At 40.5% G+C, this 13,847-nt stretch overlaps 1 protein-coding gene across 3 annotated transcripts in view; it reads right to left on the reverse strand.

Annotated features, from left to right (window-relative positions):
* fut8b (fucosyltransferase 8b (alpha (1,6) fucosyltransferase)) overlaps nucleotides 1–13,847 on the reverse strand; it is a 122,208-nt gene that overhangs the window by 95,094 nt on the left and 13,267 nt on the right. For 2 of the 3 annotated variants that reach the window (XM_034699999.1, XM_034700001.1), the window contains exon 2: nucleotides 3,621–3,745. The exons of the other annotated variant lie outside the window; for it this stretch is intronic. The gene's annotated coding sequence lies outside the window, so the exon portion shown is untranslated. The remainder of the gene's footprint in view (nucleotides 1–3,620; nucleotides 3,746–13,847) is intronic. 3 annotated transcript variants of the gene reach the window in all.

Consider the following 13,847-nt stretch of genomic DNA (forward strand, 5'->3'; position numbering starts at 1 on the left):
AGCGAATACCTTTAATGATATATTTTTTGATCCGTCCTCTCCCTCTGGATATTTCAAACATAAAAAAATGAAACGATTGAACTCATTCTGCAATAATCAGACTGATTGTAAGGTCATAGGAACTGTGTGTAGAAATGTGGGAATATTTAGCGATATCTAGCGGCTTCACTTCAAAGAGTCACCTTGCATTTCCTTTTCAAGGTTTAGTGCTCTTTTCTGCTCTGTGTGCTATTATCCTGTAGTCAGCTCTTTCAGAATCAATCACTTATACACATTATTTGCTTAGCTTAGTAAAAAGATATCTTCACCGTCATGGCCAGGCGTTTTCTCATTACAGCTTTTTTATGAACATCTTGCTATTAGACCAGGTATCAGAGTAAATGTGATGCTGTAGAGAGGCATAAACTACTATTAATATTAATTATTGTCCGTTTTTTTTCTCTTCAATTAAGAGATTGCTTAGTGTGTGAAATGGCACAGAATAGTTAAACACACAGTTTCAAAATCTACATAATTTTAATGGTTTCATACGTCTTATTTTGTCTTGAACAAACGTTGAAATCCTTTGCTAATCAATCAACGGCTGCTTCCAAATGACAAGAGGTCAAAACTATTGATGTTTGTGAAATATTGTTAATTTCAAAGGTTTTATCTATAGAAATTATGCTGTGGTATTGCAATTTGAATTTTTATTGATGAAATACTGTGTTGATCATTTTCCCAGTCTGTTCACTTGCATAAATAGATGCAGGTTTGCAATGCCACAACATAAACTATCCATAGTACCATAATGACCCAAATAAATGAGGTTATTTTCCCCAAAATACATCTGAAAATGTTGGTTGGTCTCATTTTGGAGTTTACTAATCACTGATGATATCAATATCTATGCAGTGAGCTCACTATCAATTCATACAAGGGATGCACCTCACAACCTGCGAAAAAAAATCACTATAAAGTGGTCTTAAAATGCAGAGGAGGGGGGTTGTCTTATTGGGCGTTCTCAAGCGAATCATTCATGCCAAGATAGCCAATCAGCATGTAGATCCTCTGTTAACGTATGATTTAATGTACGAACCGGCAAGTCAAGATAAAGAAATGAAACATTTTAAAAGACATAAAATTCCCCTTAAAGAACTCTAAAGGAATTAAATTATTTTAAAATATATTTCTTAAGATGGTTAAAATAGGTCAGGGAGATTATCAATCTGTCCTATATATTATATATATATATATATATATAATATATATAATATATATATATATATAGGACAGATTGATAATATAATATAATAATTATATAATTATATAATTATATATTATATAATAAATTATAATTATAATATATAATTATATAATATAATATTATATATAATTATATATATATGACAGATTGATAATATATAATGATGATATATATATATATATATATATAATATATAGGACAGATTGATAATCTCCCTGACCTATTTTAACCATCTTAAGAAAATATTTTAAAATAATTTAATTCCTTTAGAGTTCTTTAAGGGGAATTTTATGTCTTTTAAAATGTTTCATTTCTTTCATCTTGACTTGTGTGTTTTAATGATCTGCCTGTTTATTTGCTGCTCAGTAAAGCACTTTGTAACTTGGTTTTGAAAAGTGCTCTAAAAATTAAATTATGATTATTATTAGTACTTTGGTACACGTGATTTTTGACATGCAATTGAGCTAGAAACACATTATATTCTGCATTTGAATGTGCGCGAATTACGCAAGTTGTTTCCCTTTGGTGTGAATGTGGACATCCTTATCAGGGTTGTCCTATATCAGCCAATGGGGTATTTGATTGTACTGGAAGTGTATAAAACTATAGGTTTCTATTATTATTTATCTATTTTATTTTATTTTTAAAGTTTTTTGGGGGGGCATTTTTGCCTTTATGACAGGACAGCTGAAGAGAGACAGGAACATGGGGAGCAGAGAGCAGGGGAAGACTCAGCACATGGTCAGGGCCGGGAATCGAACCGGCGACCTCTGCGACAGGGCTAAGCCTCTGAATGTGGGGCGCTTAGACCGCTAGGCCACCAGCGCCCCAAATGTATAGGTTTTTATAGTATGAATTGATGCATGTCGTGAATTGGATCACATGAGTCTACAAAGGAAAGTAATGGGATTCATAAACAAAAGTATGTAGTCATTGACCCTAATCCTACAACCCCACAACATCCAGTTCACATGAAAGCCTGCATTAAGTGTGCACAGATTGCACCCTGTCCTGGCTTTGACTTGTTCCTTCTTCTCGACAAAGTCAATTTTTGCTGTTATTTCCACACTGCCTTAAGCCTGGTTATAGCAGGTCTGACACAGTCTGGGTCTGTTGCATCTTGCAGTATTGCCTAGATTATAGGTCAATGCGCCACTAACACATCATGCACAAAAAACACACAAGTCTGCAAACAAACACATACAACTGAAAGGCCCCATGGCTATAACCTCCCTCCCTGCTTCCAATGTAATATATGTTGTTTGTTTGCTGGATCTGAGCTAGCCTATCAGCATTACCCTGATGCAGCCAGCGTAGCCTACACCGACACACACTCTGTCAACAGCAATAAGCAAGCAGAGTGCTGCACTGCCAGAGATATGGAGCAACAAATCTATACCCCTCACAGAAAAGACGGGAAGGGAGAAGGGGGTATCTGGCTTTTCAGTTTATGATAGAATTTGATAAACAGCGGGGGTCAGGAGGCAGGTCAGCACACCATTAACTTATTCTGACAATTTTGATCCATTGCACACAACACTGAGACGAGCGCTGGGCGTCACCTAAAAGGAGCAAGAGAGGAAAAAAAAAAAAAAGAGAGAGAGAAAAAGGAGAAACTGGCAGGAAGCATAAACAATAGAGAGCGACTTTACTGCAGGAGATGAGGGGAGATAGAGACATAAGAGGGATCGTCTGGCCGCTATCAGTATGCAACGCGGAAACCGGAAGAAACACACTCCCTCTCAGGGAGAGGGACGGGAGGGGAGGGGAGGGATTGGGCAGTAATGGGATGTGGGAGAGCTGATGTAAAACTAGATTATAAAACACGGAGAGCTGCATAGAGAAGAAAATTAACTAAATAACTGGAAAGAGAGAGAAAATTGGATTATCGTAGAGAATGGAAATGGAGGGAAAGTGTATTCACATTTTATCCTTTACCGTAATATTTGTCTCTGAGCTGTATGTAATGGTCTACAGCACAGTGGGGGGAGTTTGATTGGGGGAAACTAGGCCTTTGTTTTAATTCAACAGTTCAATTAATGTGCAGTTAATGGCTTGGTAAATATAATGGGTTAATAACCCAGCAAGAAAGATCAATCATCTGATTATCAATTTGTGAAGCTGGGGGAAGCGAGCAGTTTTTTGGCACGCACATGATGCGTCAATGGACGTGTACTGTGTGTAAAATGTGTGTGTGTGTGTGTGTGTGTGTGTGGTGTGTGTGGGTGTGTGTGTGTGTGTGTGTGTGTGTGTGTGTGTGTGTGTGTGTGTGTGTGCGGGTGTGTGTGTGTGAGATGATTTTCAGAGTAGAGAGCTGCTGAAATGGCCTTTTTCGAACATATCTTTTGTGTAAAAAAAAAGGGAAAAAACTGACCTACTATCAGCTCTCAGTCGTTCATCTCAGGAGGTCATTTTCTGTAAGCTGATGATCCTGATGTTCAGCAGTCTGTCACGTTCACACAGTAGCTGTTAGCAGCTTGTAGAGAGTAGGTCAACAGTCTAAAAAGAAAGAGGAAAAAAAAAGGACAAATCTCACCAAAAGTAGATGACAACACCATGTAGGAGGATAGTTTTCTAGCTGTTGAACCCTAAAGCTATGAGATAAAATTATGTACTGAGGATTCATTGAGATGAAGTATTTTCGAGTGTGTCTGTGTGTTGGCGTGTGTTGGAGTCTGCGCATGTGGGCATTGGCCCAATGAAGCGAAAGGGTGCCAGTAGCCTTTGAGGAAGGAGCATGTGTCCAGCATCCACTGCTGTTGCGCCGGGTCACAGATGTCACCTGCTCCTGCAAGCCTGCCTGCCTGCCACACTACGACTCGCCCTCCCCCCACCGCTCGCCCACTTTGAAGAGCGCTACCACACAGGAGGCGGAAACAAGTAGCCCACAGTGTTGTTTGTTATTTGGATTCTAATAGTTATTTTGCCGGAAAAAATAAGATACAAACATGGGTCACAGAGTGATCACGATGGTTCCACAAACGATCTCTCAGATTAAGTCAGGGAAATGTTATCCAGAGCTGCTGGCTATGTCACATAACCGTGGTCCTTGCCGGGTTCCTTCACAGCGAGTTCAGCTGAATAAACACTGCTGGCTGTTGGGGTTGGTAGCTTTAAACACAGCACTTAGCCTTGGAGGAGAAGCCTGGCAAAGGAAAACATCCTGAGATAGTGTCACTTACTAGAAAAAGTGTGAAACCACAATCCCACCAAATAAATCAGCTGCAAGACAAGGAAGGTTTTTCTGTCTGTGGCAGAGCGTGGAGACTCTGATAATCTTCAAAGAGTCCCTTACACTAGTGTGGTCATCTTTTTGAGAGGGCCTGAAATTCCTTTTGCACGCTTCACCACTTGTTGCTTGAGAGGCACAGAATGCTTTACCACAGAAATCTTACATGGAGGTAGTTGATGTGTGCATCTCCCTCTCTCTCTCTCTCTCTCACATAAAATACATTTACCCACCCACACATCACTGACATTTCTTTCGGAGTGCCTTCGAATTACCACGCATATTAGTGAAGCAGTGGCAAGACCCTTTTTATTATTCCTCTTAATCACGTATGCTTTCGGGGTTGCTTGCCCCATCTCCACCCTGCCGCCGCTCCTTCCCCTCCGTCCCCCACCCCACCCCCCCACCCCCGCTATCCCCTTTGCCAGCAGGAATAGACAAGTGCATACACCCAGTGTCCCGTGAGGCGCGTGCTGCAGTGCAACCATGGATTGGAGCAAGACAGCATGGCTTGCTCCCATTGCACGCCTGCCTCCTGTCTCTGCTTTTGCCGCCAACCGAAAACCACTTGTTACCAACTGTGACTCACTTCTCATGAAACAGCCGAGCAGTTCTGCATGCCAGTTGAATGTGTCATGATTTTAATTAATAAGTATTAATTAATTGAGTGTTTTTTTTTCTTGTTACAGTAGGCGTCTAATAGTTTATGTTTACCAGCGAAGATGGGCGCGGTCAGTATGCCTTGAATTAAGTGCTTTTTGGGATCATCCAACAGCATTTGAAATTGCCCCCCGTAACCTTCAAAAGTCAGAGTTAAGAGACGGCATCCAAGTAATGTTGTAACTTTCAAAACTGACAATTCGAATAACAAGCCAACTTCAAGAAGGAGTTGGTCAAGGAGTGTGGAGCCGAGAAAATAAACTACTCCTGTCACTTTCTTGTGTTACAACAAAGTTCAAAGAAATGAGTGCCTTCAAAGAGAGATGAAAGTGTGTAGTGTGAGCTACGCTGCAAGAATTCACCCCACCTTTGGAAGTGGCTATTCAGCAAAGACATAAACCTTTTGGCTTATTACATGTGAGGATGACTGTGTTGCCTGAGACATACCAACTATGAGTTTGCCAACAAAAGAACATGGTATCTTTCTGGTTAAGCTTGTTGAAGACATGCAACTAAATACAATAAAGTTGGGTGATGTCTGCCCACCTGGCATATAAAAATATCTAGAGTGGAATGTAACATCAATCAATCCTGAGCTGAACAGAAAAATGATCAGTGGTCAACTATGGAAGGACAAAGGGAGTGGGAAATTTGGATCCCACAGCAAAGGTCTCCATTAGTGCTGCAAAGGGGTGGAAACTTCTGGTAAATTTCCATGGGAAGATAAGCTGGGGAATTTTGGAAATATTCCAAATTGGAAACTTTCCATTGGAATTATGGGAATTAATGGGAATTAACTGGGAACTGAAGGTAATTTGATGGAAAGGTATAATATCCAAGCATAAAATATGTTTTGTTATAAGCAGACATCCATCCAAAATAATACAATTAAAACAGATTTATTTGTGAATAGAACTTTATCAAGTGTTACAAATTTTATTGAACAATGAATTATTTCACTGAAGAACAAAACATGAATGTTGAGTTAAATTTTACTCATCCCCCCGACCCAACCCATTCAAAATTAACAAAAATGCAATCCAACAAAGTCCCCTTCAAAATGTTAAATGAAAAGAGCCCCTCTCCCTACAAAAAAGTCCCATTCAACATGCAAATACAAAAGCATCTTCCCTCAAGCTTCTCAAGCCTAGCCTCTGCATTTTTGCTAAACCCTTTCAGGCAATGGGCTCTTCCTGGGTCTCATCAACATCCTCCATGTCCACTTCCTTAACATTCAACTCCGACTCTTCCTACTCAGTGTCACTGTCAAGCCTTGTTGAGGATGGCTCTGCAGATAGATATTCAACTGCGCTTGCATTAAATCTGGGTTGTTTTAGTCAGGATTATGCTAAAATATATTCCCCAACTATATTAAGTTCCCTGTTAAGAGCCAACCTTCAATTTAGTAAATCCCTGGTTTATTCCTGTTTATTCCCATGGAAAGTTTCCAAACCTTGAAAATTCCCAGAATATTGCAACCCTGGTCTACATAGTCTATGGACTGTCATCCATCAACTGGTTGCTGGCATCCTTATTGGCTCAATCCAAGAGTGCTCAGTGTTGGAGCAAGGCTGCCAGATGTTTTTGCCTTTTTCTTAAGAACAAAATAAGAACACTGGTTTCTTTGAGGATAGGACTAAAGCTAGGTAGCGTTCTGTTTATTGAGGTCAACAGGTGAACTAATCTCTTGAGGTTAAGCTCATAATACCAAAGTGAGGTGAAAATTGTGATTTACTCGATCCCCTTTAGGAAACATCCAAGGGTATGAAGAGGGTTCACTCAAGTACACAAGCAAGGGTATAGAGTGCAATGTGGGGCCTGGTGGGCACAAGCAGCCCATGCTCTTAATCCCAGTTAAGACAAGCCCGGCAGGCGAGCCGACACAAAGGAGCTGGTCCAGTGTTAGTGGAATTAAAGCAAAGCCTCTCCTCTGTTGTTATGCTAATCCATAAGACAATGATTATCTGCGGGGCAACGTTGCTACGGTGATAAACGTGGCTCAAGAGTGCCTCAATTAGGGCGCCGATTGCCAAAAGAGAGCAAAGTGCGAGTGAGGCCAGTGATGCTGCCGTGGACGGAAGACAGGAAAAGAGTGTGGAGGGGGTTTTTGTTATTTCAGCTGAGAGGATGGTTCAGCCTTTAAACGTTGGGATGAAGCCTGACCCTCACAGCTTGACCCTGGCCAAGCTCAATCCTCTCCATGCTGTAAAGACTTCCTCATTGACTGAGACAAACACTTTAACAGACAACACTTAAATATAGAAAGAAAGTATGCCTGCTATAACAGTGCGGTACAGCTCTGACCCTAACATGTTGTTCTGTGCATGTGAACTAATCATAAGCTAGTATGCCACATAAACTTCCTGTCTGGCTCATTCATCCTCTGAAGTGACAGTGCAGCAGTTCAGGTAGTGGCAACTCTTTTAGTTTTGTTGAAACATGAAGAGTTGGAGGACAACCATAACACTGGATTCATCTATAATAATCCTTCATTTACTCCGCAAATCAAAGTGAGGAGGCAAAGCCTTTGCTGGCTTTTAAATCTCCTCACTGAGTTGATGTGCCAACTTCAATTCTTTGCTGTTGTCACAAGATCAAAGAAAAGTAAAGAACCAGGCTACGGGAGGCTGTTTTCTGTTTCTGGAGCAGCTTGTCACACCGCCTTATGCGTACAAGTGAACCCGGTAGCATGGCAGGCAACACAGGATTGTCTCCTAGTTCATCGTCAAAACTACTTCTGGGTCACCAGCAGAATGATAGAGTACAACCTACTGGTTCAGACTACCTCCATCCAGTCCATCCTGTCTTTCTCTTCTGTGTCCCGAGAGGATTGCTTTATCTTTTTTTTGTACGAGTTCACTCACTTGTGTCTCACTTCGTCCTCTCCTCACGCCATCTGTCCAACAGCTCTCACAGCGTAATAGGCCTTGGACTGCTGTGTCATCTCATTGAGTCCTATTAGGAGCGCTTATATCTGACTGGCATGTTGTTATTGCTCTCCCATACCGCAGCTAAAACTGAGGAATGGGTCTGCCAAGCGGGCCCTTTTGAGTCTCTGCTGCATTGATGGCACTGGCAGGGAAGAGCACTGGGGTTGTGGTGCTTGGAGGTACCAGGGTAACATGAAAAGAAAGGAAGAGGAGGAGGTGACACAGTGTGATACTGCCCCCCCCGGGGGTACATGACAGGCATGTCAGGCATGCAAATGGTCTCATGCTGGTTTGCTATGGGCTCTGCCACAGGTGAATGCCAATGCTGCCATTCTAACAAATGCTGAGGGAGGACTGAGGGGCATCATCAAGCTTGCAGAAGCAGCAGGGAGCATAGCAGAAAATTGCTGATTAGGGTGGGCGAAACGTTACACACATCACGCTACCATTGAACCTTGTTCAACTGATCCTTATTTAGAGAAATGATTTAGCTGATCAACTACTGGTTGTACCTCTCTGCAAAATGAAACATATTTTAGACCAAGGGTTCCCAAACTTTACAGCCTGTGACCCCCAAAATATAGGTGTCAAAAACTTGCGACCCCCACTGTCCCTCATAGTGATTTAATGTGGCTTCATTCAGCTGGTCTGGAGAAAATTAGCCTACCTATATGAGCATGTGTCTGTGTTTCCTGTGCCGTTATGAATGGATCTACTGCTACTGATGCTTTTTATAATTAACTGTTCCCTAACCCTAAACTCAGGAGTCATCTGGCAAAAAGAAAGGCAGAAAACTCATTCCATTTTATATTTTCAAGGTTTTGCTTTAAATGTAGCTACTATTGTTGTCAATGTTTTTTTACTATAATGGGTCAAATTTACTATTTTAAGATAACTTCTGACATTGAACTTTTTTATTACATTTTTTTAGTATTTCTTTGTTCACCACAAGTTAACAAATTATATATATAATTAATTTCAAAACCAACAGAGAGAAGAAAAAGAATAAATAAATACAAAATAATAAAAACAAAAATTAATAATTATAATTAACAGTTCAAACAAAAAGGAAGATAAACATAAAGAAACAAAGTAAATAAACAAAATAAATAATAATAAGTATTTTTAGATACATTTTTTAAAAATAACATTCTGGAAAACGTCTTGCGAACCCCCATTTGTGTCTCGTGACCCCCCCCAATGGGGTCCCGTCCCACACTTGGGAACCCCTGTTTTAGACCTTATTGCCACCCATTTCTGAATCAGGATTTCAGTTCTTTCAAACCAGTAGGGTTTTGCAAGAACAGCCGTAACAGCTGGATCATTACAGAAGTTATTAAGAGCGATCAATATCAATCTAAACCATGTCTTCTTTTGTTCTGCTTGTTGTCAAGTTGAAGCTACAGGTGGTAAAAAGTAATGAGGCTTGCTTAATGAGTGCTTTTGTTGATTCATTTGAAGATCCTGCCAAATTGGAGGAGGCTACAACTGCAAATTAAGTTACATTTCCAATTGTGAGGCCTTTCCCCAACAAATGAGCAGAGATCCTTGAGTTTCTCAGGTATGATAATTAAACAGGTTTTAATTTGACACTAGATTCAGAGTAAATGCCATGGAACCCCAACCCAAAAGTAAGGTGGCCTATGACTAAAACCAGAAGCTAATTAGGAAGCAGGGTGTGGAAAAAAGTTCCTACATGTTGTCATTGTATCTCTGTGCCAGATTAGCAGAGCATGAGTGGTGGTTGCAATGTTTTTATCGAAACAACCTGCTCTGCCACCCGAAGCTAAAAAAAAACCCATCAGAATAAAGAAATCACAATGTGGAATGAGAATTGGAACAAAGGAAAACAAGAAGGTTGGTGAATAAAGAAACATGGGTGTTGTTGTGTTTTCTCCCGGGGATTTTGGAGCCTCAAGAAGCATCAACAGGAACTGTGCTCCCCAAATCCAAATTGATAAAAAAGATCCTGCAGTTCTCCTGCACCTCAAACTCAGGCTAGATAAATCTGACTCCTCTATCTATGCAACGAGCTTCACTTTATTTACTGTGGCTGCTTAAGGATACAAGAGGACACTTCCATTGGATCAGTATTTAGGTCTGAGCTGGGAGAGAGAGAGGGACTACATGCCTATGATGGATCAGTTTACCACTGTACCACTGTCTGGAATGGTTTACTTTCACACTACACTCAAAAGCAAATATAACACAGGAGGAAGTCAGTTAATATGCTGAGTTGTTAACATGGTGAGAGATTTTTCTGCGGCCAGGAGGGTGACGTGACAAAACTGCTGAGTTGGACTTAGCACTGCTTAATAGTGAATGTACAGCTCAATGTACCAACATCATTATGGTATTGTTTACCCCAAATAGAGGCCCCTTTCCCTTCTGCTATTAGTCACACTGATCATGTGGTAGAGAAAGTAGGGTTGGGAACAAGTGGCGACCTCCGGTCTCAAACTATGAAGCCCATGCGGAAGTGTTTTAAATTGCAGTTCATCGAGAATCCACTTGAGGCTGGCTGCAGAAGCACCGGAATCTACATAGACACCAATTAAAAAAAGACGACACCAACATTAATAAACATGTTTACTGATGTCTGATATCACTGCCCACCTGTGATGTTGGGAGCACTTAAGCCTCATGCATAGATCTGATACCATTTGATACCGTTTGTTAGCTTTTAGTGTATGCACATTATGTCACATACAATCTATTCCACTAGTCCCAACGGGAGTCTTCACAATAAGTTGCATGGTTGTGGTGGCACCATGAATCAATTAAAGCTGCCAGTGGCAACCAACGTTTAAAGAGCGACAAAGAGCATGTGCAGTTGTCTTTCATGTTTTGAACAGCAGTGTGATGCTAGCGGAGACTAACATTAGGTAGCGCCCAAGCAGCAACCTCCGGTCTCAAACGATGAAGCCCATGCAGAAGTGTTATAAACTGCAATTCATTCTTTGCAGCATTAGTAAACATGTTTACAGCCTGGTTAAAAAAACGGCTTGGCTCTACGTAGCTAATTTCTCTATCGGCACACACTGTACGGGGGTGAATTTTTTTCTAACGCAACGGTTCAGAAGATATTAAGATTACGAGTTTTGCCCAAATAAGGACATGACTGACTTGACTCCCGGACGGGAACACATAGCTGTTGGCTAGGAGGCTCAAACTCCGCCTCTTTACGTCACACTCTGCCTGGTTGAGTTCCCCATTTCCAATATGGCTGCCGCCGTTGATTTGCAGTCTATGGGTGGGAATTTGCTGGGTAAGTCACAATACGATACGATACTAAATGATATGAAACTAAACAATTTGCTACGATACTATACGCTAAGAAACAATTCAATGCAATACGGAATATTAACGTACACACGCAATATTAGGTACTACTGAAATTATCAATTAAAATTATTTCTATTTATTCCTATTTCCTTTATTTATTTATTTATTATTTGAATCCGAAAGTCTGTTTTCTACTTTCAAACCAAAGCCCCCCTCCTGCTTTACCCTAGAAGTCAAGCCTTCTAACAGTGGATCCCCACACCACCATTGAGAAGAGACACAAGAAGTGGAGAGTTCAAGTGGAGCTGCATGTCACTTTATAAACTTCAACTAATAACTGACTTACTGAAATGACATCAACAGTCTGTGGCGATGTTTAAATTCAAACTTAATCTGCATAATCAGCCTTGATAGTAACTTTTAATTATAGCAAAAGTCACTGTCTTTTTCTGCATGCAATTTTCACAGTACTATACACATGCGCTGCAGGTAAAGACGCTAAAGTAAATACTGTGGTCTGGTTAGCAGTCTGTCCACAACATTAACCGGTACCAGGAAGAGAGGTTAAATTCTTGGACTGGTAGGGAAAACCAGATTTGAAAAGAAAAAACATATTTCAGCAAATTTCACAATATTCTGTTTTTTTTTACAGTTGATTCAATTATCACTGTCAAATTCCATGATTCAGTGTTTTCTGCATTGCGTAAATCACGTTGCAGCAATACAGTGCTTTATTTTCCAGGAGAAATTTGAAGAGCTAATTTTTTAAACTCCCTGTCAGAGCCTGCAAGTGGATTCAGGATTCTGAGGAGTTAGTTAGGCTGAAACTATTTGCACAGCACTAGTAAAGGGCAGCTATGGCAAAGACAGTAAAGAGGGAGAGGCTGGAAATCTTGCAGCTTGATTAGAAACCTACAAGTTGGGGGGGGTGATTGTGAGAATGACACGTCAACTGTGAAGTTGTCTGCAAAAACTTGCACAATGTGGTCGCTACTTCGACTTTTTTTAAACGTGATGTGGCTATTTGCCTCCTGGCAGCCAATGAGCTGTGTGCTGACTTGAGAGTGATTCATGTTACTTTCACAAGACATGCACATTACTTATATGAGCTGCCTGTGCAAGAAATGAACGCCTGCAGTCTGCAGTGTAAACACGCTGAAAATCTATATTGTTGGAGTGTAAAAGAAAGCAATTCCTATAACATAAAGCCTTCAACATGAGCATTAAAAATTCATTTTATAACTCAATCAATAAACTGAAACATTGGGGGGGAGTCTTTTCTGGCACACAGAACTCCTTATTAGCCAGAAATTTCATCAAGCAACAAGTGATTGGACATTACTAAGAGGTCCGATGGGACCAATTCCCACAGTCATCTAAAGTAGAGGCTCCTGGAAAGGTTTCAAGTCACATCTATTACGCTAATGTAACTTTATGTCTATTCTTTAAATGCTTTGCTACCGCAATATAACAATAATGCTGATGTGATGTTTTCTCTGCACTTTGCACTTTTAGCTCAGTGGTGCTTTCATCCGTCCTTGAGTGAGCAAAGTGTTCAGGCATGAGTTCATGTCATATCACTACAAGGATCAAGGTTTCATCTGCTCCATAACTCTTCTTTGATCCCTCTGTCTTGATGAAATGTAGATATATCTGTGTCTTTGATCAGTGATTAAAATTAAAAATACAAGACATGTTCACCAAAGAACCGCTATTAAGACCAGGGGCCTCATGTACGCTCAAATCCAGAAAACGTACGCACAAAAATATCCAGATGTATGAATCTGTGCGCAAGGATCAACAGCTGTAGAAACGTGCGTATGCCAGCCATGAAGTTGGCGTGAGGTACCGCACATTTCAACGTCTATTTCACTCTTGGTACATCTGAACTCTGCCGTGAAAAAGAGCGTACGCCATGTTCTTGTGCGTACGCACCCTTTGTACATGAGGCCCCAGGTCTGTCCCACCAAAAGCCAGTGGTGATGTATTAATATCATACAGATGAAAGTGATATGATGAGTGATAAAAACCATTAAATGTTGAGTTATTTCAGTCAAAAAATTCTTCTTGTATCATCCGGATGATGTCCTGCTGATGTCCTTCATTAATTCCACCTCAGTCCTAAAGGAAAGTTTGTAGAAAATAACTGAAAAGAACGTTCCACCCTCAGATGCTGCTTGTACTGAAGAAAACCATCAATATGTGCTGAACAATACATTCCTGAAGTTATTCTCTGATTGGAATAATTACTATTTTGTTGTACCCGCTTTCGTTCAGCATTTCTCTCCTAATTTGACTTCAGTTAGTGATTTCCTATATTTCCCAGAGTGCTTTTCAACATCCCTGAGAGAAAAGGCCTTGCAAAGCTTGATGGAACTCGCTGTTTCTTATTCAGCTGTAGGTTATAGATCTATGCGTGTTAAAGGGGGAAATAGTAAGCACATTAGAGCTTTGTTGAAGTCAAGAGCCCATTTTCAAGGATACAGAATGTCTTGTT

This window comes from Notolabrus celidotus, chromosome 13 (assembly GCF_009762535.1).
Source record: "Notolabrus celidotus isolate fNotCel1 chromosome 13, fNotCel1.pri, whole genome shotgun sequence".
In the NCBI taxonomy this organism is placed as follows: domain Eukaryota; kingdom Metazoa; phylum Chordata; class Actinopteri; order Labriformes; family Labridae; genus Notolabrus; species Notolabrus celidotus.